Source organism: Pantherophis guttatus, chromosome 5 (genome assembly GCF_059756535.1).
Source record: "Pantherophis guttatus breed Tessera chromosome 5, ASM5975653v1, whole genome shotgun sequence".
Lineage (NCBI taxonomy): Eukaryota > Metazoa > Chordata > Lepidosauria > Squamata > Colubridae > Pantherophis > Pantherophis guttatus.
In genome coordinates this window covers 34,054,282-34,065,336 of record NC_142067.1, presented here as the reverse complement: position 1 = coordinate 34,065,336, position 11,055 = coordinate 34,054,282, and the positions used below count along the sequence as shown (strand labels likewise).

Sequence of the window (11,055 nt, the reverse complement as noted above, 5' to 3'; positions counted from 1 at the left end):
AGAATTCAGCTAACTATATAACCCTTACTAATACATTTTGAAAACACAGAACCACTTGTTGCAAAAGGTGTTCTACTATTAAAAACATTCCTAATCAACAACATTCCTAATCAAACTGAACACTTGGTTTAAAGGAAAAATGATTTTTTGAATTTAACACAAAAAGGTCCAATTGTGTCCATTCAAAATTAGGCTTGAAGCAGTGATGGGTTTCAAATTTTTTTACTATCAGTTCTGTGGGTGTGGCTTAGTGGTCGTGGTTTAATGGGCATGTCATGGGATACTGTAAAATCTTCATTCCCACCCCACTCCAGGGGAAGGATATTGTAAAATCCCCATTCCCTCCCCAATCCAGGGGAAGGTTACTGCAAAATCCCCATTTCCTGCCGATCATCTGGGACTCAGGAGGCAAGAATAGATGGGGGCCGGACCAGTCAGAATTTTTACTACCGGTTCTCTGAACTACTTAAAATTTCCGCTACCGGTTCTCCAGAACTGGTCAGAACCTGCTGAAACCCACCTCTGACTTGAAGTAATTTTAACAAGCATTTATAAGATGTACACATACATATGATTTTTTTAAATTCAATAATATAAGTTCCTATCAAAGATATATAGAATGAATAGTCAAAATCATCTGTCTGCAGAACAGAGTTAATATAAATATTTCCAAGAGGGCATGTAAAATAATTTCAGTTTTCATTTCTTTTTTGGTGTATCGATTGTCCTTGAAGAAATTATTATTTATTAAAATTAATAGCAGGAAAGATGAAGATAAATACATTAAAATAATTACTAGTGTATAAATTATTATTCATATAATTTCAATGTGTTTCTGACATAACTAGAACAAGACTAGCATTTTCTGTAGCCATGTCTTCCCTGAATGTTGGAGAATGAAAAATCATTTGTAGCCTTTTAGTCCACTATTCAATCTTTGTTCTCTCTAGAGTCTTCTTAATGATTCCTAAACCTCAGGAGTTTTTCAACATTCTTTCATTTGCCTTTTGACTATTAGTATGTGGATTTTCCACCTTTCTGAGTCATTATTTTTTAAAGCCATTGCTATTTCCAGCAAGTGTGTGGATAGAGAGAAGCTGGAAACTAGTGCAAATCTTATATACCCGGGATGGCGAAGCTATGGCACGCGTGCCACAGGTGGCACACAGAGCCCTTTCTGCCAGCACGCCAGCCCATGTCCACCGCACATGTGCACACCTCCAATCGGCCAGCTGGTCTTCTGGTCTCTGCCGCGCATGAACGGAGGCAGGGCCTTCCCCGATCTCTGCAGGTTCTACCCTCTGCAGATGCCTCTCTGTGGCAGGAAAGCAGGAGAAAGCTAGCACGCGATGGGGGGAGAAACTGCAAAGATCTGAGGAGGTATGGAAGGCAGGAGGCACTCAATCGGGGGAGAAACTTTGGAGATCGTGGAAGGCAGGAAAAAACTAGGATTCGATGGGGGAGAAACTTTGGAGATCGTGGAAGGCAGGAAAAAGCTAGGATTCGATGGGGAGAAACTTTGGAGATCGTGGAAGGCAGGAGAAAGCTAGGATTCCATGGGGGAGGAACTTTGGAGATCATGGAAGGCAGGAAAAAGCTAGGATTCTATGGGGGAGGAACTTTGGAGATCGTGGAAGGCAGGAAAAAAACTAGGATTCGATGGGGAGGAACTTTGGAGATCGTGGAAGGCAGGGAAAAGCTAGGATTCGATGGGGGAGGAACTTTGGAGATCGTGGAAGGCAAGAAAAAGCTAGGATTCGATGGGGAGGAACTTTGGAGATTGTAGAAGGCAGGAAAAAGCTAGGATTCCATGGGGTAGGAACTTTGGAGATCATGGAAGGCAGGAAAAAGCTAGGATTCCATGGGGGAGAAACTTTGGAGATTGTAGAAGGCAAGAAAAAGCTAGTATTCCATGGGGGAGGAACTTTGGAGATCATGGAAGGCAGGAAAAAGCTAGGATTCCATGGGGGAGAAACTTTGGAGATTGTAGAAGGCAAGAAAAAGCTAGGATTCCGTGGGGGAGAAACTTTGGAGATCGTGGAAGGCAGGAAAAAGCTAGGATTCCATGGGGGAGAAACTTTGGAGATTGTAGAAGGCAAGAAAAAGCTAGGATTCCATGGGGGAGAAACTTTGGAGATTGTAGAAGGCAAGAAAAAGCTAGGATTCCGTGGGGGAGAAACTTTGGAGATCGTGGAAGGCAGGAAAAAGCTAGGATTCCATGGGGGAGAAACTTTGGAGATTGTAGAAGGCAAGAAAAAGCTAGGATTCCGTGGGGGAGAAACTTTGGAGATCGTGGAAGGCAGGAGGCAGCTCTATAGCACAGCTAAAGCACAGCTCTTTAGTCAGATCTCTCCCCGCTACAAGCGCAGCTCTTTTAAACAGGGAAAGAAGACAGGCAAGAGAAGGAACACATTTAGCAAGAAACTTTGGAGTTGCCTGATCAGCAGCCAAGCCATCTTGGCAGCGCCATTTGCCAGGCGGGGAACAGCTGTCTCACCAGGGAAGGGTACCTAGTTGTCCTCTGGTAAGAGGTATGCCAGCCCACTTGGAAAAAGTGGGGGGGTGCATTGGGGGGGCATGCATGCACAGTGTGGGCGCATGTGTAGAGGGAGCATGGGGGTTGTCGTGCACACATGCGTAAATTGCATTATGGGTTCTGGCACGCGGGAGCGCCACAGCGCATGCGCACTTAGAGTTTTGGCACGCAATGCCAAAAAGGTTCACCATCACTGTTATATACCATAATTATGTAACAGTCATATAATCTTGATAAATATATTTCAGATTATTATTCTCCTGGGGAACTTTGAATGGGTAAAGATATGATGATTTTGGGATGCCATTAGCTCTGTTATATTTTTATGTTTTATGTTTTTATTGTTGTTTTGTGAGCCACCCAGAATTATGGTACATATATAGGATTTGTGGCTATTCTACTTGTTTTAATTTTTGATTGGGAGCCACCAGAGTTTAAATAAGATCAGTGTTATACTACACATTACATGTTTTAAACAGGAAGGTGGGAAGGAAATCACACATCAAAATAATATCGAACAAAGAAGCCAGGAACATAAACAAATGCAAAGCAAACTTCATCATATGTCTGTGATCACTGAATCCACTGAAAAGTCTTAGAACTGTTTCCATTACTGCTGAATGTATGTCAGGAATTTTTTTTTATTTTATTCCTAAACCATGTCCATGTTTAATTCATGTCCATGTCCATAAACATGCATATTCTGTAATGGGACAGATGCATAATTCTTTATAGTAAATCTCCCAGACTAGTGCCATTTTAAAAATTAGTTTTAAATTAATGCTTTTGTCTCTTCAGAATTAGTTATTTCTCTGATACCTTACGCTTGATTGTGTGCGGGGTGAAGTGGTAATGGTGTTTATGAAGTTATAGAAAGTTCACCAGGAGAATAATAATAACTATATTTATCAAGATTATATGATTGTTACATAATCCATTGTCCTTCTTGTTCTGTTTCAGAAGCAAAAGTATATTGAAATTGTCCTCATTTGGATATTTTTAATACAAAACAATCCCAATCTTCTCATTTTATATTGTCTATCAACAGTTTTTCTAAGATACCTCTGACACTTAAAAACAACATTGTTCATCAGGGTGCTACCAAAGGCATTAAAGATGTTAAAGAACTACTGAACGTAGTTCAAGGAAGCTGAAGAACTCCTGAAATTTATTGATCATTAAAATAAACCTTCAGGATTCATTTTCTTTCCATTTCCTCCCCCTCCCCCTCCCCCAAAAAATATTAGGCATCTACCCTGGACCTTTTTTTAGGCAAGGATCTGAGCAATTAAGAAGCAGAAGTACCACTATCTACTAAAACTCTCATTGACCCTTATCTGTGGAAAACAGTGCTTTGTAAGGCAATAAGGCACCTCAAAAGGGCTAATTTTTTATTTTATTTATTTATTTTATTCGATTTCTATACCGCCCTACTCCCGAAGGACTCAGGGCGGTGCACAGACATACATTTAAAGAATGTATGCAAAATCCAAGACTCATTAATCCCACGGGGAATTAAGGCTGGGAAAGTTGTGACTGTTTCAGTGCTACTGGCTGCTGCTGCACTTATGTGATCTTCATTTTAAACGTTCTGTGACAGTTTCCCAGTCAGTTTCACAAACTTTCACTCTTTTTTCCATCCAGAAGCAACCACTTGGAAGGGAAAGGAAGGGAAGGGAAGGGAAGGTTTCCAAAGTGCCTTAACGGGTTCTCACAAGGAAGCTGGAGGGAAGTCAAAAGTTGCTCCTGCTTTCACTGCTTTCTTGATCACCCTTGGTTTCTCTGTTTAGGTAAGAAAATGACTCATCAAAATAGGGGTTGTTTGATACATGTTTTAAAATGATTTTTTTTTTTAGAGAAATGTGTAAATGTAGAGCAAGTTCATTTTAAAATGAATATGTATTTAAATGTGTATTATGTATAGTTATCTTCTTTGAATTTAATATCAGCATAAAGATATACTTCTACAATAGGTTCACCTTCAGAAACAGAGTGCTATGTTTTCTTTTTTGACATAACTGAGACATGGACAGAGTTTTGAATTGTTCATTGGATTCTCACTTCCATTGAACATATAGGCTAACTTCCACATAGAACATAGCTAATAAACACTGATTTATGTGAAGCATACATTGGTATCAAATTTGGATCCTAAAACTCTACAGCAATCTTACTCCATATGTTACCATCCATATGCATCACATTACATAACTTCTCATACAACTTGGCACACATCTGGAGGGAGGGGAATTCAAAATTGAAAAAATAGTCATTTTATATACAAACCTATACTGTACACATTTAACAATAGCAAAATGTTATATTTCAACAAGATGTTTACGGTAAGTTCTCAAGGTAAGTCTGCCTAGAGAATGGAAAAATAAGTAAAAGAAATATGGGAATATATACTGAAAAATGAATGAAAAAAATACATAGGAGAGCAAGGCAGATTAAGCAAAGAACAAATTGTTTCAAGGGATGAACTCCTTTAGAGCTCTCCATGGCTTAGGACCTGGTTATTTACGGGACCGCCTGCTACCACCAATAGCCTCCCACCGACCAGTACGCTCCCATAGAGAGGGGCTCCTCCAGGTGCCGTCGGCCAAACAATGTCGACTGGCGGCCCCCAGGGGGAGAGCCTTCTCTGTGGAGGCACCTACTATCTGGAACAAGCTACCCCCCGGAGATACGGAGGTCCTGGATCTGCGTACCTTCTGTCACGCGCTCAAGACTTTCTTATTTCATCAAGCTGGCCTGACCTAAGTTTTTCCCCTTTTTAAATGGAAATTTTAAATTTGGTTTTAAATCATTGGGGTTTTAAATTTGTTCAGCCAAATTATTTAATTCGTTTTATTCTATTTTAAATTTTGTATTTATGTTTTATTCTATGGCTGTTCACCGCCCTGAGTCCTTCGGGAGTAGGGCAGTATATAAATTCAATAAAATAAAATAAATAAATAAATAACTAGCAAAGAATTGGAAAAGGAAAAGGACAATGGAGGTGCTTTGGCTTTAAGTGCTATAATTTTGCAGGAAAATCAACTCAGCCAGGATAAGTATGGTATTTTGAGTAGGATTATATCCCATCAGAACTTCTAAACAAGCATGAACAATTTCGAATAAATCTCAGCACGCTGAATACTAGAGAACACAGAGATGATGTCCTCTGGTTAGCTTGGCCAAATTAATTTGAGAAGAACAAATGTGATATTTTAGAAACAAAAAATATTAGACATCATTCTAGAAAAGTTTGGCTAAAAAGATTGCAGGATTGTTCTGTTCTGCACACACATGCACATGCACATTTTTGGAAAGAAGTACTTTTAAAAACAATATAAAAAGATGCAGAGAGATAGTAAAAATATAACCATTCACCTAAAGCTTGGAAATTTTCTAAATTGTTAACATACCTCTTGTCAGCAAACCTGAAATGTCCCAGGACACCTTAAATGAATGGGAATTGTTCAAGAACATATTAATATGACCATACTGGTTGTAGTCATTTCTATTAGCTATGTTGTGAAAACTCAAAGTTCTCTGTCGCATTATAGTATTTTAAATTGCAGTAGGAAAAGCTGAGTGCCATTTTTTGCAGAAGTTGTCCCTTGCCTCAAATGTTAAATGAGCCTCTTTGCATGTACAGAGACCACCTGGAAGATCAAGAATTGAGCATGTTATGTGTTGAAGCTGAAAACAATGTTCCTGACTCCAGAATTTCAAACCATTTCTCTCTACACTAGAAACAAGGTCATATTTTTTTTACTAAACACTTATTAAAATTTTCACTATGTTAAACTCATATTAAAAATTGCTGTTTTACATGTAGGGGAAAATTAAATTGAGGTATTTGTCCAAAAAGCATTGATTTTTAGTATACAATATCTGAATTTATATCTGTGTCTGTTTGGTTATATCTAGGACTTGATTAAAGTTGCCACCTCTTTTTTTTTTTAAGGTAGAATTTTCTAGTAGGCATATGTAAATATACTGCATAATATTATAATACCTTTTCCTTACACTCCACATGACATTTTGAGTACTCTTAAGAAAGTCTTTATTTTACAAAATTAAGAACCAATTATATACACAGATGCATTTAACAGCAGCTTGTAATGCTTTACATAATGGGGAGTTTATTAAAATTTCACACTGTCAAGTTCCCCTCTGCCCCCAAACAGGATTTTTGTTTTCAGGATTATGACACTTGCAAAACTTAAATGAACTTTTAGTCTACATCTATTTATTATTTATTAGTCCCATTTCTATGCCGCCCAACTTCCTAGGGACTCTGGGCAGCTTACAGCAAAAAAACAATGCGAACAATATCCCGTAAAAAATTTTTTTAAAGAACATTAAAAACCCATACACATCTATTGAACAATCTAGGGTTCCTCTTCAAAGCAGTATAAAATGGTGATCTAAAAGTTTTAATAGGTCATTATTACTAGATAGTTGTGATTTTACCCAATTACTATTCACAAAAGGGTTAAAGTATTTCAGTCAACATGAAACTATTTTTGGCCCCAATTATTACTGCAGTCTCAAGCATGCTGACAATTTTATTCTATTCGAAAGTTAGTAAGATGAAAATTGCCAATATGATATCATGGCCCAGCAAGCTAAAGGAAGGAAGAACTAGTGATAATACCATCCAGGACCACCATTATGGTGACTTCTAGCATATAGTTACATTATGTTCATGCAGTCTCCACCACCAGGGCTGAATGGATCACTTTCACAGACTGACACTAGCAGAGGACTTAGATAAAAACTAGCAGAGGGCTTAGAAATGCATCAGCCTCACAGAGAGCAAACTAAATTTTAAAATAAACAGTCAAAACTAAATCTGCAAATATATGAAAGAACTTCAGCTCTGCTGAAAATTCTGAAAGAACTACTTGCAAATTCAGTAAAGTTTATAATAAAAAGAAGTTATATACATACCGTAGTATGTAGCTTGAGTCTGATTTTTTTTTTTTTTACATACATGACAAACTCTCCAGCCATTATGAAATCACTTAATTGGAATATATCAAGATTCAAAGTAAAGATGCTTTCCCCCTCTTTAAAAAAACACTCGTGCTTTCGCCATATCTTGGAAAGATGTGAAACAGTTTCAAGAAGGAAGTTTACCACTGTAGACCCATGTTAATATCTTAAAGTAGCAATCTGTCACTGGGCATATTGTTGATAATAGCCAAAATACTCATTTTCTCTTGGGCTGTTTCTACATCTTCTGTTTGTTTCTAAGCTACACCTGTGCCAAGGCCATATAGTCTCCCATGATACTTTACATTATCAATTGTATCCTCAAAGAACAACTCTTTCATTCTGATATCCCTGCCATCCCTGTCATTACTTACAGGGATGGCAGGGATATCTGCACCCCATGTAAGTAAAGAATCTGACCCCGCTTGGTGCTGGCGGCCAATACGCTGCAAATCTAGCTGGTCAGCAACTTCCTGAAGCCCTCCCTTCAGGTTTTTGCAGCTCTTCATTAAATACTTAACATCATATATAGATGTAAAGAAAAGATTCAGGATATGAAAGAACTCATGTTCTTCTTCTGGAAGCCTAGAATCTGTCAGTAGTTTCACCATATAACCAAAGTCATAGCCATTATGAAATGAAAGCCATTTGACATTGTCACTGAGCACCACACCAGAAGGTCATTAGAAGTTCCGCAAAATGTAAAGTATCAATCCCTTTCTCCTCATGTTTCTAAAATTGTAATCCCGAGCTTGCAAGGAGGTCTATTGAATCCTGAGAATACATACAGGTATCTTTCATAAGATTGAACTTGAAATTAAACTGCCAGGTGTTGATTCTTACAGGATATTCTCCTTTTTCATTTGTCAAGGTCAGGCCTAACTGGATAATTTTAAGCAGGTCAACATTACATCGGAGAAGTTGATATTGATAATCTATAGAACTGCGAAATTCACCAATTGATCAAACAACTACCCCAGGAAACTCTTTGTCCATCGCAATGTAGCTGTAGCTGAGAATTTTTCTCATCTCTTCCTCTAGATTGTTTGCCCATCCTTCACAGATTACTTGACTATTTTCAGCAAGTGCTGCTGGCATCTTGAAGGATTTGTATACAATTACAATGGAAAACCAGTGTTCCAATATCTCAAAATATCTCAGCCAGCGATATCTGTCTGATGGAACATGGCCCCGTAAGGCACTGTTTGTTTCTCCTCAATCAAGAAGCATCTGCCAGGCCATTTCGATCTCTTTCAAAAATGGACCCTTCCATTTTAAGGCTACCCAGCATTAACTCAAAGAGGATCTGGGTTCTGAATTTCTGCCCTGGCTCGCTGAGGGCTCAGTAGGGAGGAAGCAGCCAAATCCCCATGGAGACAGGCTCCCAGGGATGCTTGGCTTGCTCCCCCACAGCAGCCCCCCGCAATCTCTGGGAAGTCTAACTATACAACAGCCTTTTGAGTACTCTGAATTATATTAGCTGATCATCCAAATGAGGAATTAGTTTTGCTTAGTGAATCTCTTTTGTACACAGGCCAATCCATTTGAACATTTGTTTGTTTGTTTGTTTGTTTGTTGGATATCTATAGCAAGTAACTCTGGGCAGCTTACATCATAAAACATAAAAACTATTAAAGCAATATATAAAATATATATATGGCACCAAGTAATTATGGATATTAATACAGTCAGGGCCCTTAACACATTTGGTGTGATGGAATGTGCACCTGGTGGAGTAGAAGCCGGGATTTTTGGCCACACCTAACTTTTCATTAGGCAGAATCTTGCCAAATTAAAGCTATAACTTTTTAACCTACCAGATTTGTCCTGAGATATTCTAGGGTGTGGCTACCTGAATCTCTTTCCCTCTTTTCTATCCAGCTCAATACTAGAATCTCTCAGGATAAATCTGGTAGGTTAAAAAGTTATAGCTATAGTTCGACAAGATTCTGTCTAGTAGGTATAAGCATATAAAGGTTTGAACTCAAATGGATTTTGCTCTGTCATCTCTGGCCTTGGACCCAATCCTTGGGGCCTCACTCAGGCACAGTATCAATGCTTCATGGCCTTATGAAAGGCCAACAGATTCAGAGCCATCCTGATTATCTGAAGGTAGGGTATTCCAGAAGGCAGGGGAAATGACAGAGAGGGCACATCTAATGTTTCCTGCCAGCCAGCATTCCTTGGCTGATGAGATGCCAAGGCAGCATGCCCAAACTGCCTCACCTCATTGAACAGGTAGAAACAACTAGGGAGAAGATAGTTCCTTTGGTAACTTGGCCCAAATTCATGAAGGACTTTAAAGGTGACAATCAACATCTTGAATTGCACATGAAAATACGCTGGCAATATTTTTGCAAATATATTTCAGTACTGCCTGAGTATTTTCTTTAGGAATAATAGTTATTTAAGTGATTTTTTAATTTATTTATATTAGTCAAGCTGCTGTAGCAGGGTAAATAGCTGGAAAGTGAATGCAAACCACATTTCCCTGTTCTTGTTAGTGAACATTGTGGACATTTTAAGATGGAAAAAAAGAAGAATATTTTGCTGGCCATGATAAGCGCTTGTAAATTACTGACCAAGCTGACTGAAAATCATTAATTTAAATCTGCAGATGAGATCTTGGGAAGATCTCATCTTTGTCCACAGCACTATGTAATGTAGTAGATTTACATCATCAAAAATTAAACAAATATTTGGGGATTGATCAACATCTCAAATGTGAATCAGTCCTTTTCTTTAGAAAAAAGATTTGAGAAAGGGCTTAAATGAGAGTTTAATCATATGAAAATCAGATTTCTTCTCTACAACATGTTTTTCATGGTAAATAAAGCATTTGAAAGAAAATAGAATAAAGTCTACTTTACAGCTATTTTTTTTAATCCCTTGCCCTTGTTTAAAAGACAAATTTGGTATTCTCTTTTCTTTTTGTGCCATTACCTTTTTGTGTAATCTACTCCTCGTAGTTATAAGAATGATGGAGCGAAAATCAGTAAACAAAGGGGTTTAATCTGAAGTTGTACTGAGTGGGCGATCCTTCATCACATCTTTTTCAGCTGTTACCATGATCTTGAGATTCTGTCATATAAACGAGATTAACTTCCTCTTCTCTTACAGAAGACAAAATTTGCTGGCTAAGAGTAACAGAAGCAAATCAATGGGCATTTTGCTACAACAAGAAACATTTTGCCCCCGGCCATATATTTGAAAGTTCAAGGGATAAAAGCTAAAATTGCTTACTTTCTCAGACTGGAATTTTTTGTTATTAAAGCAATAAATAAAATTAAAGCAATAAGGTAATAATATATTAATAAAACATATTCCCCAAGCTGTGTCTTGAGCTATGAAACAGGATTTTATCCTTGTTTTTTTATTTTGTTTTGTTTTGTTTTGCTTTGCTTTGCTTTGCTTTGCTTTGCTTTGCTTTGCTTTGCTTTGCTTTGCTTTGCTTTGCTTTGCATTGCATTGCATTGCATTGCATTGCATTGCATTGCATTGCATTGCATTGCATTGTATTGTATTGTCTC

General features: G+C 38.0%; 1 long non-coding RNA gene and 1 pseudogene across 1 annotated transcript; one reads left to right on the top strand and one right to left on the bottom strand.

The window, feature by feature from the left end:
• The first annotated feature begins 1,750 nt into the window (after nucleotides 1-1,750).
• On the top strand, nucleotides 1,751-10,831 carry LOC148113319 (uncharacterized). The gene is made up of 4 exons (XR_015734412.1): nucleotides 1,751-2,524; nucleotides 4,181-4,326; nucleotides 6,180-6,283; nucleotides 10,646-10,831. It is a non-coding gene; the product is annotated as an uncharacterized LOC148113319 (long non-coding RNA).
• Nucleotides 7,693-8,629, bottom strand: LOC117664348 (CCR4-NOT transcription complex subunit 8-like; annotated as a pseudogene).
• Nucleotides 10,832-11,055: the final 224 nt, after the last annotated feature.